The sequence below is a fragment of the Ambystoma mexicanum genome, chromosome 4q (assembly GCF_040938575.1).
Source record: "Ambystoma mexicanum isolate Mex_15411 chromosome 4q, UKY_AmexF1_1, whole genome shotgun sequence".
Lineage (NCBI taxonomy): Eukaryota > Metazoa > Chordata > Amphibia > Caudata > Ambystomatidae > Ambystoma > Ambystoma mexicanum.
Genome location: NC_090928.1, coordinates 530355278 through 530373994, shown reverse-complemented (window position 1 = coordinate 530373994; position 18717 = coordinate 530355278). Strand labels below are relative to the sequence as shown.

The window sequence follows — 18717 nt, the reverse complement described above, 5'->3', positions numbered from 1 at the left end:
TTGCAATATTTTCATTGTTAACATGCAATATATGAATGCATGTCTGGATGATGTGTAATGGGGCAATACCATACCTTAATGTATTCACTGTAAAAGAAAAAGTATGTATCATCTTATTATAAAATAAAGTGGAGAAAACACAAATAAGACATTTTTTCACACAGGTTCAGTCAGCTATTTCCTGATATTCTTCAAAGCGTTCTGATATTGACTGGTAATTGTGTTTGATACTTTCTTAGACTATTTCTGCCTCTGGCTGATGTGTATTTTCTTTCCAACTCCACCAGAGCCTATGATTGCACAGCATCCTATCTGTGGAAACCCGCAGTGCAGGGATAGGGAAGAAAACTATAGGCATCCAAAGGAGCCTGGCTAGCTCAGTTGTTAGAGCATGAGACTCTTAATCTCAGGGTCGTGGGTTCGAGCCCCACGTTGGGCGAAAACAACTAAAATTGTAGTGCTTTTTGACCAAAAAAATAGAAATTGAAAGTCTCTTTGCAATATTTTCATTGTTAACATGCAATATATGAATGCATGTCTGGATGATGTGTAATGGGGCAATACCATACCTTAATGTATTCACTGTAAAAGAAAAAGTATGTATCATCTTACTATAAAATAAAGTGGAGAAAACACAAATAAGACTTTTTTCCACACAGGTTTAATCGGCTATTTCCTGGTATTCTTCAATGCGTTCTGATTTTGACTGGTAATTGTGTTTGATACTTTCTTAGACTATTTCTGCCTCTGGCTGATGTGTATTTTCTTTCCAAACTCCACCAGAGCCTATGATTACACAGCATCCTATCTGTGGAAAGCGGCAGTGGAGGGATAGGGAAGAAAACTATAGGCATCCAAAGGAGCCTGGCTAGCTCAGTCGGTAGAGCATGAGACTCTTAATCTCAGGGTCGTGGGTTCAAGCCCCACGTTGGTCGAAAACAACTAAAATTGTAGTGCTTTTTGACCAAAAAAATACATCCTATCTGTGGAAAACGGCAGTGCAGGGATAGGGAAGAAAACTATAGGCATCCAAAGGAGCCCGGCTAGCTCAGTTGGTAGAGCATGCGACTCTTAATCTCAGGGTCGTGGGTTCGAGCCCCACGTTGGGCGAAAACAACTAATATTTTAGTGCTTTTTGACCAAAAAAATAGAAATTGAAAGTCTCTTTACAATATTTGCAATATTTTGATTGTTAACATGCAATATATGAATGCATGTCTGGATGATTTGTAATGGGGCAATACCACAGCTTAATGTATTCACTGTAAAAGATAAAGTATGTATCATCTTACTATAAAATAAAGTGGAGAAAACACAAATAAGACTTTTTTCCACACAGGTTTAATCGGCTATTTCCTGATATTCTTCAATGCGTTCTGATATTGACTGGTAATTGTGTTTGATACTTTCTTAGACTATTTCTGCCTCTGGCTGATGTGTATTTTCTTTCCAAACTCCACCAGAGCCTATGATTACACCGCATCCTATCTGTGGAAAACGGCAGTGCAGGGATAGGGAAGAAAACTATAGGCATCAAAAGGAGCCCGGCTAGTTCAGTCGGTAGAGCATGAGACTCTTAATCTCCGGGTCGTGGGTTCGAGCCCCACGTTGGGCGTAAACAACTAAAATTGTAGTGCTTTTTGACCAAAAACATAGAAATTGAAAGTCTCTTTACAATATTTGCAATATTTTCATTGTTAACATGCAATATATGAATGCATGTCTGGATGATGTGTAATGGGGCAATACCATACCTTAATGTATTCACTGTAAAATAAAAAGTATGTATCATCTTATTATAAAATAAAGTGGAGAAAACACAAATAAGACTTTTTTTCACACAGGTTCAGTCAGCTATTTCCTTATATTCTTCAAAGCGTTCTGATATTGACTGGTAATTGTGTTTGATACTTTCTTAGACTATTTCTGCCTCTGGCTGATGTGTATTTTCTTTCCAAACTCCACCAGAGCCTATGATTACACAGCATCCTATCTGTGGAAACCGGCAGTGCAGGGATAGGGAAGAAAACTATCAGCAACCAAAGTACCCCGGCAAGCTCAGTCGGTAGAGCATGAGACTCTTAATCTCAGGGTCGTGGGTTCGAGCCCCACGTTGGGCAAAAACAACTAAAAGTTTAGTGCTTTTTGACCAAAAAAATAGAAATTGAAAGTCTCTTTACAATATTTGCAATATTTTGATTGTTAACATGCAATATATGAATGCATGTCTGGATGATGTGTAATGGGGCAATACCAAACCTTAATGTATTCACTGTAAAAGATAAAGTATGTATCATCTTACTATAAAATAAAGTGGAGAAAACACAAATAAGACTTTTTTCCACACAGGTTTAATCGGCTATTTCCTGATATTCTTCAATGCGTTCTGATATTGACTGGTAATTGTGTTTGATACTTTCTTAGACTATTTCTGCCTCTGGCTGATGTGTATTTTCTTTCCAAACTCCACCAGAGCCTATGATTACACCGCATCCTATCTGTGGAAAACGGCAGTGCAGGGATAGGGAAGAAAACTATAGGCATCCAAAGGAGCCCGGCTAGTTCAGTCTGTAGAGCATGAGACTCTTAATCTCCGGGTCGTGGGTTCGAGCCCCACGTTGGGCGTAAACAACTAAAATTGTAGTGCTTTTTGACCAAAAAAATAGAAATTGAAAGTCTCTTTACAATATTTGCAATATTTTCATTGTTAACATGCAATATATGAATGCATGTCTGGATGATGTGTAATGGGGCAATACCATACCTTAATGTATTCACTGTAAAATAAAAAGTATGTATCATCTTATTATAAAATAAAGTGGAGAAAACACAAATAAGCCTTTTTTTCACACAGGTTCAGTCAGCTATTTCCTTATATTCTTCAAAGCGTTCTGATATTGACTGGTAATTGTGTTTGATACTTTCTTAGACTATTTCTGCCTCTGGCTGATGTGTATTTTCTTTCCAAACTCCACCAGAGCCTATGATTACACAGCATCCTATCTGTGGAAACCGGCAGTGCAGGGATAGGGAAGAAAACTATCAGCATCCAAAGGACCCCGGCTAGCTCAGTCGGTAGAGCATGAGACTCTTAATCTCAGGGTTGTGGGTTCGAGCCCCACGTTGGGCAAAAACAACTAAAATTTTAGTGCTTTTTGACCAAAAAAATAGAAATTGAAAGTCTCTTTACAATATTTGCAATATTTTCATTGTTAACATGCAATATATGAATGCATGTCTGGATGATGTGTAATGGGGCAACACCATACCTTAATGTATTCACTGTAAAAGAAAAAGTATGTATCATCTTATTATAAAATAAAGTGGAGAAAACACAAATAAGACTTTTTTCACACAGGTTCAGTCAGCTATTTCCTGATATTCTTCAAAGAGTTCTGATATTGACTGGTAATTGTGTTTAATACTTTCTTAGACTATTTCTGCCTCTGGCTGATGTGTATTTTCTTTCCAAACTCCACCAGAGCCTATGATCACACAGCATCCTATCTGTGGAAAACGGCAGTGCAGGGATAGGGAAGAAAACTATTATCATCCAAACGAGCCCGGCTAGCTCAGTCGGTAGAGCATGAGACTCTTAATCTCAGGGTCGCGTTGGGCGAAAACAACTAAAATTTTAGTGCTTTTTGACCAAAAAAATAGAAATTGAAAGTCTCTTCACAATATTTGCAATATTTTCATTGTTAACATGCAATATATGAATGCATGTCTGGATGATGTGTAATGGGGCAATACCATACCGTAATGTATTCACTGTAAAAGAAAAAGTATGCATCATCTTACTATAAAATAAAGTGGAGAAAACACAAATAAGACTTTTTTCCACACAGGTTTAATAGGCTATTTCCTGATATTCTTCAATGCGTTCTGATATTTACTGGTAATTGTGTTTGATACTTTCTTAGACTATTTCTGCCTCTGGCTGATGTGTATTTTCTTTCCAAACTCCACCAGAGCCTATGATTACACAGCATCCTATCTGTGGAAAGCGGCAGTGGAGGGATAGGGAAGAAAACTATAGGCATCCAATGGAGCCTGGCTAGCTCAGTCGGTAGAGCATGAGACTCTTAATCTCAGGGTCGTGGGTTCGAGCCCCACGTTGGGCGAAAACAACTAAAATTGTAGTGCTTTTTGACCAAAAAAATAGAAATTGAAAGTCTCTTTACAATATTTGCAATATTTTCATTGTTAACATGCAATATATGAATGCATGTCTGGATGATGTGTAATGGGGCAATACCATACCTTAATGTATTCACTGTAAAAGAAAAAGTATGTATCATCTTATTATAAAATAAAGTGAAGAAAACACAAATAAGACATTTTTTCACACAGGTTCAGTCAGCTATTTCCTGATATTCTTCAAAGCGTTCTGATATTGACTGGTAATTGTGTTTGATACTTTCTTAGACTATTTCTGCCTCTGGCTGATGTGTATTTTCTTTCCAAACTCCACCAGAGCCTATGATTGCACAGCATCCTATCTGTGGAAAGCGGCAGTGCAGGGATAGGGAAGAAAACTATAGGCACCTATAGGAGCCTGGCTAGCTCAGTCGGTAGAGCATGAGACTCTTAATCTCAGGGTCGTGGGTTCGAGCCCCACGTTGGGCGAAAACAGCTAAAATTGTAGTGCTTTTTGACCAAAAAAATAGAAATTGAAAGTCTCTTTACAATATTTGCAATATTTTCATTGTTAACATGCAATATATGAATGCATGTCTGGATGATGTGTAATGGGGCAATACCATACCTTAATGTATTCACTGTAAAAGAAAAAGTATGTATCATCTTATTATAAAATAAAGTGGAGAAAACACAAATAAGACATTTTTTCACACAGGTTCAGTCAGCTATTTCCTGATATTCTTCAAAGCGTTCTGATATTGACTGGTAATTGTGTTTGATACTTTCTTAGACTATTTCTGCCTCTGGCTGATGTGTATTTTCTTTCCAAACTCCACCAGAGCCTATGATTGCACAGCATCCTATCTGTGGAAACCCGCAGTGCAGGGATAGGGAAGAAAACTATAGGCATCCAAAGGAGCCTGGCTAGCTCAGTTGTTAGAGCATGAGACTCTTAATCTCAGGGTCGTGGGTTCGAGCCCCACGTTGGGCGAAAACAACTAAAATTGTAGTGCTTTTTGACCAAAAAAATAGAAATTGAAAGTCTCTTTGCAATATTTTCATTGTTAACATGCAATATATGAATGCATGTCTGGATGATGTGTAATGGGGCAATACCATACCTTAATGTATTCACTGTAAAAGAAAAAGTATGTATCATCTTACTATAAAATAAAGTGGAGAAAACACAAATAAGACTTTTTTCCACACAGGTTTAATCGGCTATTTCCTGGTATTCTTCAATGCGTTCTGATTTTGACTGGTAATTGTGTTTGATACTTTCTTAGACTATTTCTGCCTCTGGCTGATGTGTATTTTCTTTCCAAACTCCACCAGAGCCTATGATTACACAGCATCCTATCTGTGGAAAGCGGCAGTGCAGGGATAGGGAAGAAAACTATAGGCATCCAAAGGAGCCCGGCTAGCTCAGTCGGTAGAGCATGAGACTCTTAATCTCAGGGTCGCGTTGGGCGAAAACAACTAAAATTTTAGTGCTTTTTGACCAAAAAAATAGAAATTGAAAGTCTCTTCACAATATTTGCAATATTTTCATTGTTAACATGCAATATATGAATGCATGTCTGGATGATGTGTAATGGGGCAATACCATACCTTAATGTATTCACTGTAAAAGAAAAAGTATGCATCATCTTACTATAAAATAAAGTGGAGAAAACACAAATAAGACTTTTTTCCACACAGGTTTAATAGGCTATTTCCTGATATTCTTCAATGCGTTCTGATATTTACTGGTAATTGTGTTTGATACTTTCTTAGACTATTTCTGCCTCTGGCTGATGTGTATTTTCTTTCCAAACTCCACCAGAGCCTATGATTACACAGCATCCTATCTGTGGAAAGCGGCAGTGGAGGGATAGGGAAGAAAACTATAGGCATCCAAAGGAGCCTGGCTAGCTCAGTCGGTAGAGCATGAGACTCTTAATCTCAGGGTCGTGGGTTCGAGCCCCACGTTGGGCGAAAACAACTAAAATTGTAGTGCTTTTTGACCAAAAAAATAGAAATTGAAAGTCTCTTTACAATATTTGCAATATTTTCATTGTTAACATGCAATATATGAATGCATGTCTGGATGATGTGTAATGGGGCAATACCATACCTTAATGTATTCACTGTAAAAGAAAAAGTATGTATCATCTTATTATAAAATAAAGTGGAGAAAACACAAATAAGACATTTTTTCACACAGGTTCAGTCAGCTATTTCCTGATATTCTTCAAAGCGTTCTGATATTGACTGGTAATTGTGTTTGATACTTTCTTAGACTATTTCTGCCTCTGGCTGATGTGTATTTTCTTTCCAAACTCCACCAGAGCCTATGATTGCACAGCATCCTATCTGTGGAAACCGGCAGTGCAGGGATAGGGAAGAAAACTATAGGCATCCAAAAGAGCCAGCCTGGCTAGCTCAGTTGGTAGAGCATGAGACTCTTAATCTCAGGGTCGTGGGTTCGAGCCCCACGTTGGGCGAAAACAACTAAAATTGTAGTGCTTTTTGACCAAAAAAATAGAAATTGAAAGTCTCTACAATATTTGCAATATTTTCATTGTTAACATGCAATATATGAATGCATGTCTGGATGATGTGTAATGGGGCAATACCATACCTTAATGTATTCACTGTAAAAGAAAAAGTATGTATCATCTTATTATAAAATAAAGTGGAGAAAACACAAATAAGACTTTTTTTCACACAGGTTCAGTCAGCTATTTCCTGATATTCTTCAAAGCGTTCTGATATTGACTGGTAATTGTGTTTGATACTTTCTTAGACTATTTCTGCCTCTGGCTGTTGTGTATTTTCTTTCCAAACTCCACCAGAGCCTATGATTGCACAGCATCCTATCTGTGGAAACCGGCAGTGCAGGGATAGGGAAGAAAACTATAGGCATCCAAAGGAGCCCGGCTAGCTCAGTTGGTAGAGCATGAGACTCTTAATCTCAGGGTCGTGGGTTCGAGCCCCACGTTGGGCGAAAACAACTAAAATTTTAGTGCTTTTTGACCAAAAAAATAGAAATTGAAAGTCTCTTTGCAATATTTTCATTGTTAACATGCAATATATGAATGTATGTCTGGATGATTTGTAATGGGGCAATACCATACCTTAATGTATTCACTGTAAAAGAAAAAGTATGTATCATCTTACTATAAAATAAAGTGCAGAAAACACAAATAAGACTTTTTTCCACACAGGTTTAATCGGCTATTTCCTGGTATTCTTCAATGCGTTCTGATATTGACTGGTAATTGTGTTTGATACTTTCTTAGACTATTTCTGCCTCTGGCTGATGTGTATTTTCTTTCCAAACTCCACCAGAGCCTATGATTACACAGCATCCTATCTGTGGAAAGCGGCAGTGCAGGGATAGGGAAGAAAACTATAGGCATCCAAAGGAGCCCGGCTAGCTCAGTCGGTAGAGCATGAGACTCTTAATCTCAGGGTCGCGTTGGGCGAAAACAACTAAAATTTTAGTGCTTTTTGACCAAAAAAATAGAAATTGAAAGTCTCTATACAATATTTGCAATATTTTCATTGTTAACATGCAATATATGAATGCATGTCTGGATGATGTGTAATGGGGCAATACCATACCTTAATGTATTCACTGTAAAAGAAAAAGTATGCATCATCTTACTATAAAATAAAGTGGAGAAAACACAAATAAGACTTTTTTCCACACAGGTTAATAGGCTATTTCCTGATATTCTTCAATGCGTTCTGATATTTACTGGTAATTGTGTTTGATACTTTCTTAGACTATTTCTGCCTCTTGCTGATGTGTATTTTCTTTCCAAACTCCACCAGAGCCTATGATTACACAGCATCCTATCTGTGGTAAGCGGCAGTGGAGGGATAGGGAAGAAAACTATAGGCATCCAAAGGAGCCTGGCTAGCTCAGTCGGTAGAGCATGAGACTCTTAATCTCAGGGTCGTGGGTTCGAGCCCCACGTTGGGCGAAAACAACTAAAATTGTAGTGCTTTTTGAACAAAAAAATAGAAATTGAAAGTCTCTTTACAATATTTGCAATATTTTCATTGTTAACATGCAATATATGAATGCATGTCTGGATGATGTGTAATGGGGCAATACCATACCTTAATGTATTCACTGTAAAAGAAAAGGTATGTATCATCTTATTATAAAATAAAGTGGAGAAAACACAAATAAGACATTTTTTCACACAGGTTCAGTCAGCTATTTCCTGATATTCTTCAAAGCGTTCTGATATTGACTGGTAATTGTGTTTGATACTTTCTTAGACTATTTCTGCCTCTGGCTGATGTGTATTTTCTTTCCAAACTCCACCAGAGCCTATGATTGCACAGCATCCTATCTGTGGAAACCGGCAGTGCAGGGATAGGGAAGAAAACTATAGGCATCCAAAAGAGCCAGCCTGGCTAGCTCAGTTGGTAGAGCATGAGACTCTTAATCTCAGGGTCGTGGGTTCGAGCCCCACGTTGGGCGAAAACAACTAAAATTGTAGTGCTTTTTGACCAAAAAAATAGAAATTGAAAGTCTCTACAATATTTGCAATATTTTCATTGTTAACATGCAATATATGAATGCATGTCTGGATGATGTGTAATGGGGCAATACCATACCTTAATGTATTCATTGTAAAAGAAAAAGTATGTATCATCTTATTATAAAATAAAGTGGAGAAAACACAAATAAGGCTTTTTTTCACACAGGTTCAGTCAGCTATTTCCTGATATTCTTCAAAGCGTTCTGATATTGACTGGTAATTGTGTTTGATACTTTCTTAGACTATTTCTGCCTCTGGCTGTTGTGTATTTTCTTTCCAAACTCCACCAGAGCCTATGATTGCACAGCATCCTATCTGTGGAAACCGGCAGTTCAGGGATAGGGAAGAAAACTATAGGCATCCAAAGGAGCCCGGCTAGCTCAGTTGGTAGAGCATGAGACTCTTAATCTCAGGGTCGTGGGTTCGAGCCCCACGTTGGGCGAAAACAACTAAAATTTTAGTGCTTTTTGACCAAAAAAATAGAAATTGAAAGTCTCTTTGCAATATTTTCATTGTTAACATGCAATATATGAATGTATGTCTGGATGATTTGTAATGGGGCAATACCATACCTTAATGTATTCACTGTAAAAGAAAAAGTATGTATCATCTTACTATAAAATAAAGTGCAGAAAACACAAATAAGACTTTTTTCCACACAGGTTTAATCGGCTATTTCCTGGTATTCTTCAATGCGTTCTGATATTGACTGGTAATTGTGTTTGATACTTTCTTAGACTATTTCTGCCTCTGGCTGATGTGTATTTTCTTTCCAAACTCCACCAGAGCCTATGATTACACAGCATCCTATCTGTGGAAAGCGGCAGTGCAGGGATAGGGAAGAAAACTATAGGCATCCAAAGGAGCCCGGCTAGCTCAGTCGGTAGAGCATGAGACTCTTAATCTCAGGGTCGCGTTGGGCGAAAACAACTAAAATTTTAGTGCTTTTTGACCAAAAAAATAGAAATTGAAAGTCTCTACACAATATTTGCAATATTTTCATTGTTAACATGCAATATATGAATGCATGTCTGGATGATGTGTAATGGCGCAATACCATACCTTAATGTATTCACTGTAAAAGAAAAAGTATGCATCATCTTACTATAAAATAAAGTGGAGAAAACACAAATAAGACTTTTTTCCACACAGGTTTAATAGGCTATTTCCTGATATTCTTCAATGCGTTCTGATATTTACTGGTAATTGTGTTTGATACTTTCTTAGACTATTTCTGCCTCTTGCTGATGTGTATTTTCTTTCCAAACTCCACCAGAGCCTATGATTACACAGCATCCTATCTGTGGTAAGCGGCAGTGGAGGGATAGGGAAGAAAACTATAGGCATCCAAAGGAGCCTGGCTAGCTCAGTCGGTAGAGCATGAGACTCTTAATCTCAGGGTCGTGGGTTCGAGCCCCACGTTGGGCGAAAACAACTAAAATTGTAGTGCTTTTTGACCAAAAAAATACATCCTATCTGTGGAAAACGGCAGTGCAGGGATAGGGAAGAAAACTATCAGCAACCAAAGGACCCCGGCTAGCTCAGTCGGTAGAGCACGAGACTCTTAATGTCAGAGTCGTGGGTTCGAGCCCCACGTTGGGCAAAAACAATAAAATTTTAGTGCTTTTTGACCAAAAAAATAGAAATTGAAAGTCTCTTTACAATATTTGCAATATTTTGATTGTTAACATGCAATATATGAATGCATGTCTGGATGATGTGTAAAGGGGCAATACCACACCTTAATGTATTCACTGTAAAAGATAAAGTATGTATCATCTTACTATAAAATAAAGTGGAGAAAACACAAATAAGACTTTTTTCCACACAGGTTTAATCGGCTATTTCCTGATATTCTTCAATGCGTTCTGATATTGACTGGATATTGACTGGTAATTGTGTTTGATACTTTCTTAGACTATTTCTGCCTCTGGCTGATGTGTATTTTCTTTCCAAACTCCACCAGAGCCTATGATTACACAGCATCCTATCTGTGGAAAACGGCAGTGCAGGGATAGGGAAGAAAACTATAGGCATCCAAAGAAGCCCGGCTAGCTCAGTCGGTAGAGCATGAGACTCTTAATCTCAGGGTCCTGGGTTTGAGCCCCACGTTGGGCGAAAACAACTAAAATTTTAGTTCTTTTTGACCAAAAAAATACATCCTATCTGTGGAAAACGGCATTGCAGGGATAGGGAAGAAAACTATAAGCAGCCAAAGGAGCCCGGCTAGCTCAGTCGGTAGAGCATGAGACTCTTAATCTCAGGGCGTGGGTTCGAGCCCCACGTTGGGTGAAAACAACTAAAATTTTAGTGCTTTTTGACCAAAAAAATAGAAATTGAAAGTCTCTTTACAATATTTGCAATATTTTCATTGTTAACATGCAATATATGAATGCATGTCTGGATGATGTGTAATGGGGCAATACCACACCTTAATGTATTCACTGTAAAAGAAAAAGTATGTATCATCTTACTATAAAATAAAGTGGAGAAAACACAAATAAGACTTTTTTCCACACAGGTTTAATCGGCTATATCCTGATATTCTTCAATGCGTTCTGATATTGACTGGTAATTGTGTTTGATACTTTCTTAGACTATTTCTGCCTCTGGCTGATGTGTATTTTCTTTCCAAACTCCACCAGAGCCTATGATTACACAGCATCCTATCTGTGGAAAACGGCAGTGCAGGGATAGGGAAGAAAACTATAGGCATCCAAAGGAGCCCGACTAGCTCAGTCGGTAGAGCATGAGACTCTTAATCTCAGCGTCGTGGTTTCGAGCCCCATGTTGGGCGAAAACAACTAAAATTTTAGTGCTTTTTGACCAAAAAAATAGAAATTGAAAGTCTCTTTACAATATTTGCAATATTTTGATTGTTAAAATGCAATATATGAATGCATGTCTGGATGATGTGTAATGGGTCAATACCACACCTTAATGTATTCACTGTAAAAGAAAAAGTATGTATCATCTTACTATAAAATAAAGTGGAGAAAACACAAATAAGACTTTTTTCCACACAGGTTTAATCGGCTATTTCCTGATATTCTTCAATGCGTTCTGATATTGACTGGTAATTGTGTTTGATACTTTCTTAGACTATTTCTGCCTCTGGCTGATGTGTATTTTCTTTCCAAACTCCACCAGAGCCTATGATTACACAGCATCCTATCTGTGGAAAACGGCAGTGCAGGGATAGGGAAGAAAACTATAGGCATCCAAAGGAGCCCGGCTAGCTCAGTCGGTAGAGCATGAGACTCTTAATCTCAGGGTCGTGGGTTTGAGCCCCACGTTGGGCAAAAACAACTAAAATTTTAGTGCTTTTTGACCAAAAAAATAGAAATTGAAAGTCTCTTTACAATATTTGCAATATTTTGATTGTTAACATGCAATATATGAATGCATGTCTGGATGATGTGTAATGGGGCAATACCACACCTTAATGTATTCACTGTAAAAGATAAAGTATGTATCATCTTACTATAAAATAAAGTGGAGAAAACACAAATAAGACTTTTTTCCACACAGGTTTAATCGGCTATTTCCTGATATTCTTCAATGCGTTCTGATATTGACTGGTAATTGTGTTTGATACTTTCTTAGACTATTTCTGCCTCTGGCTGATGTGTATTTTCTTTCCAAACTCCACCAGAGCCTATGATTACACCGCATCCTATCTGTGGAAAACGGCAGTGCAGGGATAGGGTTCGAGCCCCACGTTGGGCGAAAACAACTAAAATTGTAGTGCTTTTTGACCAAAAAAATAGAAATTGAAAGTCTCTTTACAATATTTGCAATATTTTCATTGTTAACATGCAATATATGAATGCATGTCTGGATGATGTGTAATGGGGCAATACCATACCTTAATGTATTCACTGTAAAAGAAAAAGTATGTATCATCTTATTATAAAATAAAGTGGAGAAAACACAAATAAGACATTTTTTCACACAGGTTCAGTCAGCTATTTCCTGATATTCTTCAAAGCGTTCTGATATTGACTGGTAATTGTGTTTGATACTTTCTTAGACTATTTCTGCCTCTGGCTGATGTGTATTTTCTTTCCAAACTCCACCAGAGCCTATGATTGCACAGCATCCTATCTGTGGAAACCCGCAGTGCAGGGATAGGGAAGAAAACTATAGGCATCCAAAAGAGCCCGCCTGGCTAGCTCAGTTGGTAGAGCATGAGACTCTTAATCTCAGGGTCGTGGGTTCGAGCCCCACGTTGGGCGAAAACAACTAAAATTGTAGTGCCTTTTGACCAAAAAAATAGAAATTGAAAGTCTCTACAATATTTGCAATATTTTCATTGTTAACATGCAATATATGAATGCATGTCTGGATGATGTGTAATGGGGCAATACCATACCTTAATGTATTCACTGTAAAAGAAAAAGTATGTATCATCTTATTATAAAATAAAGTGGAGAAAACACAAATAAGACTTTTTTTCACACAGGTTCAGTCAGCTATTTCCTGATATTCTTCAAAGCATTCTGATATTGACTGGTAATTGTGTTTGATACTTTCTTAGACTATTTCTGCCTCTGGCTGTTGTGTATTTTCTTTCCAAACTCCACCAGAGCCTATGATTGCACAGCATCCTATCTGTGGAAACCGGCAGTGCAGGGATAGGGAAGAAAACTATAGGCATCCAAAGGAGCCCGGCTAGCTCAGTTGGTAGAGCATGAGACTCTTAATCTCAGGGTCGTGGGTTCGAGCCCCACGTTGGGCGAAAACAACTAAAATTGTAGTGCTTTTTGACCAAAAAAATAGAAATTGAAAGTCTCTTTGCAATATTTTCATTGTTAACATGCAATATATGAATGTATGTCTGGATGATTTGTAATGGGGCAATACCATACCTTAATGTATTCACTGTAAAAGAAAAAGTATGTATCATCTTACTATAAAATAAAGTGCAGAAAACACAAATAAGACTTTTTTCCACACAGGTTTAATCGGCTATTTCCTGGTATTCTTCAATGCGTTCTGATATTGACTGGTAATTGTGTTTGATACTTTCTTAGACTATTTCTGCCTCTGGCTGATGTGTATTTTCTTTCCAAACTCCACCAGAGCCTATGATTACACAGCATCCTATCTGTGGAAAGCGGCAGTGCAGGGATAGGGAAGAAAACTATAGGCATCCAAAGGAGCCCTGCTAGCTCAGTCGGTAGAGCATGAGACTCTTAATCTCAGGGTCGCGTTGGGTGAAAACAACTAAAATTTTAGTGCTTTTTGACCAAAAAAATAGAAATTGAAAGTCTCTATACAATATTTGCAATATTTTCATTGTTAACATGCAATATATGAATGCATGTCTGGATGATGTGTAATGGGGCAATACCATACCTTAATGTATTCACTGTAAAAGAAAAAGTATGCATCATCTTACTATAAAATAAAGTGGAGAAAACACAAATAAGACTTTTTTCCACACAGGTTTAATAGGCTATTTCCTGATATTCTTCAATGCGTTCTGATATTTACTGGTAATTGTGTTTGATACTTTCTTAGACTATTTCTGCCTCTTGCTGATGTGTATTTTCTTTCCAAACTCCACCAGAGCCTATGATTACACAGCATCCTATCTGTGGAAAGCGGCAGTGGAGGGATAGGGAAGAAAACTATAGGCATCCAAAGGAGCCTGGCTAGCTCAGTCGGTAGAGCATGAGACTCTTAATCTCAGGGTCGTGGGTTCGAGCCCCACGTTGGGCGAAAACAACTAAAATTGTAGTGCTTTTTGACCAAAAAAATACATCCTATCTGTGGAAAACGGCAGTGCAGGGATAGGGAAGAAAACTATCAGCAACCAAAGGACCCCGGCTAGCTCAGTCGGTAGAGCATGAGACTCTTAATCTCAGGGTCGTGGGTTCGAGCCCCACGTTGGGCAAAAACAATAAAATTTTAGTGCTTTTTGACCAAAAAAATAGAAATTGAAAGTCTCTTTACAATATTTGCAATATTTTGATTGTTAACATGCAATATATGAATGCATGTCTGGATGATGTGTAAAGGGGCAATACCACACCTTAATGTATTCACTGTAAAAGATAAAGTATGTATCATCTTACTATAAAATAAAGTGGAGAAAACACAAATAAGACTTTTTTCCACACAGGTTTAATCGGCTATTTCCTGATATTCTTCAATGCGTTCTGATATTGACTGGATATTGACTGGTAATTGTGTTTGATACTTTCTTAGACTATTTCTGCCTCTGGCTGATGTGTATTTTCTTTCCAAACTCCACCAGAGCCTATGATTACACAGCATCCTATCTGTGGAAAACGGCAGTGCAGGGATAGGGAAGAAAACTATAGGCATCCAAAGAAGCCCGGCTAGCTCAGTCGGTAGAGCATGAGACTCTTAATCTCAGGGTCCTGGGTTTGAGCCCCACGTTGGGCGAAAACAACTAAAATTTTAGTGCTTTTTGACCAAAAAAATACATCCTATCTGTGGAAAACGGCATTGCAGGGATAGGGAAGAAAACTATAAGCAGCCAAAGGAGCTCGGCTAGCTCAGTCGGTAGAGCATGAGACTCTTAATCTCAGGTCGTGGGTTCGAGCCCCACGTTGGGTGAAAACAACTAAAATTTTAGTGCTTTTTGACCAAAAAAATAGAAATTGAAAGTCTCTTTACAATATTTGCAATATTTTCATTGTTAACATGCAATATATGAATGCATGTCTGGATGATGTGTAATGGGGCAATACCACACCTTAATGTATTCACTGTAAAAGAAAAAGTATTTATCATCTTACTATAAAATAAAGTGGAGAAAACACAAATAAGACTTTTTTCCACACAGGTTTAATCGGCTATATCCTGATATTCTTCAATGCGTTCTGATATTGACTGGTAATTGTGTTTGATACTTTCTTAGACTATTTCTGCCTCTGGCTGATGTGTATTTTCTTTCCAAACTCCACCAGAGCCTATGATTACACAGCATCCTATCTGTAGAAAACGGCAGTGCAGGGATAGGGAAGAAAACTATAGGCATCCAAAGGAGCCCGACTAGCTCAGTCGGTAGAGCATGAGACTCTTAATCTCAGCGTCGTGGGTTCGAGCCCCATGTTGGGCGAAAACAACTAATATTTTAGTGCTTTATGACCAAAAAAATAGAAATTGAAATTCTCTTTACAATATTTGCAATATTTTGATTGTTAAAATGCAATATATGAATGCATGTCTGGATGATGTGTAATGGGTCAATACCACACCTTAATGTATTCACTGTAAAAGAAAAAGTATGTATCATCTTACTATAAAATAAAGTGGAGAAAACACAAATAAGACTTTTTTCCACACAGGTTTAATCGGCTATTTCCTGATATTCTTCAATGCGTTCTGATATTGACTGGTAATTGTGTTTGATACTTTCTTAGACTATTTCTGCCTCTGGCTGATGTGTATTTTCTTTCCAAACTCCACCAGAGCCTATGATTACACCGCATCCTATCTGTGGAAAACGGCAGTGCAGGGATAGGGTTCGAGCCCCACGTTGGGCGAAAACAACTAAAATTGTAGTGCTTTTTGACCAAAAAAATAGAAATTGAAAGTCTCTTTACAATATTTGCAATATTTTCATTGTTAACATGCAATATATGAATGCATGTCTGGATGATGTGTAATGGGGCAATACCATACCTTAATGTATTCACTGTAAAAGAAAAAGTATGTATCATCTTATTATAAAATAAAGTGGAGAAAACACAAATAAGACATTTTTTCACACAGGTTCAGTCAGCTATTTCCTGATATTCTTCAAAGCGTTCTGATATTGACTGGTAATTGTGTTTGATACTTTCTTAGACTATTTCTGCCTCTGGCTGATGTGTATTTTCTTTCCAAACTCCACCAGAGCCTATGATTGCACAGCATCCTATCTGTGGAAACGGGCAGTGCAGGGATAGGGAAGAAAACTATAGGCATCCAAAAGAGCCAGCCTGGCTAGCTCAGTTGGTAGAGCATGAGACTCTTAATCTCAGGGTCGTGGGTTCGAGCCCCACGTTGGGCGAAAACAACTAAAATTTTAGTGCTTTTTGACCAAAAAAATAGAAATTGAAAGTCTCTTTGCAATATTTTCATTGTTAACATGCAATATATGAATGTATGTCTGGATGATTTGTAATGGGGCAATACCATACCTTAATGTATTCACTGTAAAAGAAAAAGTATGTATCATCTTACTATAAAATAAAGTGCAGAAAACACAAATAAGACTTTTTTCCACACAGGTTTAATCGGCTATTTCCTGGTATTCTTCAATGCGTTCTGATATTGACTGGTAATTGTGTTTGATACTTTCTTAGACTATTTCTGCCTCTGGCTGATGTGTATTTTCTTTCCAAACTCCACCAGAGCCTATGATTACACAGCATCCTATCTGTGGAAAGCGGCAGTGCAGGGATAGGGAAGAAAACTATAGGCATCCAAAGGAGCCCGGCTAGCTCAGTCGGTAGAGCATGAGACTCTTAATCTCAGGGTCGCGTTGGGCGAAAACAACTAAAATTTTAGTGCTTTTTGACCAAAAAAATAGAAATTGAAAGTCTCTATACAATATTTGCAATATTTTCATTGTTAACATGCAATATATGAATGCATGTCTGGATGATGTGTAATGGGGCAATACCATACCTTAATGTATTCACTGTAAAAGAAAAAGTATGCATCATCTTACTATAAAATAAAGTGGAGAAAACACAAATAAGACTTTTTTCCACACAGGTTTAATAGGCTATTTCCTGATATTCTTCAATGCGTTCTGATATTTACTGGTAATTGTGTTTGATACTTTCTTAGACTATTTCTGCCTCTTGCTGATGTGTATTTTCTTTCCAAACTCCACCAGAGCCTATGATTACACAGCATCCTATCTGTGGTAAGCGGCAGTGGAGGGATAGGGAAGAAAACTATAGGCATCCAAAGGAGCCTGGCTAGCTCAGTCGGTAGAGCATGAGACTCTTAATCTCAGGGTCGTGGGTTCGAGCCCCACGTTGGGCGAAAACAACTAAAATTGTAGTGCTTTTTGACCAAAAAAATAGAAATTGAAAGTCTCTTTACAATATTTGCAATATTTTCATTGTTAACATGCAATATATGAATGCATGTCTGGATGATGTGTAATGGGGCAATACCATACCTTAATGTATTCACTGTAAAAGAAAAAGTATGTATCATCTTATTATAAAATAAAGTGGAGAAAACACAAATAAGACATTTTTTCACACAGGTTCAGTCAGCTATTTCCTGATATTCTTCAAAGCGTTCTGATATTGACTGGTAATTGTGTTTGATACTTTCTTAGACTATTTCTGCCTCTGGCTGATGTGTATTTTCTTTCCAAACTCCACCAGAGCCTATGATTGCACAGCATCCTATCTGTGGAAACCGGCAGTGCAGGGATAGGGAAGAAAACTATAGGCATCCAAAAGAGCCAGCCTGGCTAGCTCAGTTGGTAGAGCATGAGACTCTTAATCTCAGGGTCGTGGGTTCGAGCCCCACGTTGGGCGAAAACAACTAAAATTGTAGTGCTTTTTGACCAAAAAAATAGAAATTGAAAGTCTCTACAATATTTGCAATATTTTCATTGTTAACATGCAATATATGAATGCATGTCTGGATGATGTGTAATGGGGCAATACCATACCTTAATGTATTCACTGTAAAAGAAAAAGTATGTATCATCTTATTATAAAATAAAGTGGAGAAAACACAAATAAGACTTTTTTTCACACAGGTTCAGTCAGCTATTTCCTGATATTCTTCAAAGCGTTCTGATATTGACTGGTAATTGTGTTTGATACTTTCTTAGACTATTTCTGCCTCTGGCTGTTGTGTATTTTCTTTCCAAACTCCACCAGAGCCTATGATTGCACAGCATCCTATCTGTGGAAACCGGAAGTGCAGGGATAGGGAAGAAAACTATAGGCATCCAAAGGAGCCCGGCTAGCTCAGTTGGTAGAGCATGAGACTCTTAATCTCAGGGTCGTGGGTTCGAGCCCCACGTTGGGCG

At 37.8% G+C, this 18717-nt stretch overlaps 4 non-coding genes across 4 annotated transcripts; all 4 read left to right on the top strand.

The window, feature by feature from the left end:
- Positions 1-7059: 7059 nt before the first annotated feature.
- TRNAK-CUU (transfer RNA lysine (anticodon CUU)) lies at positions 7060-7132 on the top strand. Its single transcript has one exon. It is a non-coding gene; the product is annotated as a tRNA-Lys (tRNA).
- Positions 7133-9056: 1924 nt separating this feature from the next.
- TRNAK-CUU (transfer RNA lysine (anticodon CUU)) lies at positions 9057-9129 on the top strand. The gene has a single exon. It is a non-coding gene; the product is annotated as a tRNA-Lys (tRNA).
- A 4226-nt stretch (positions 9130-13355) lies between these two features.
- On the top strand, positions 13356-13428 carry TRNAK-CUU (transfer RNA lysine (anticodon CUU)). The gene has a single exon. It is a non-coding gene; the product is annotated as a tRNA-Lys (tRNA).
- A 5216-nt stretch (positions 13429-18644) lies between these two features.
- Positions 18645-18717, top strand: TRNAK-CUU (transfer RNA lysine (anticodon CUU)). Its single transcript has one exon. It is a non-coding gene; the product is annotated as a tRNA-Lys (tRNA).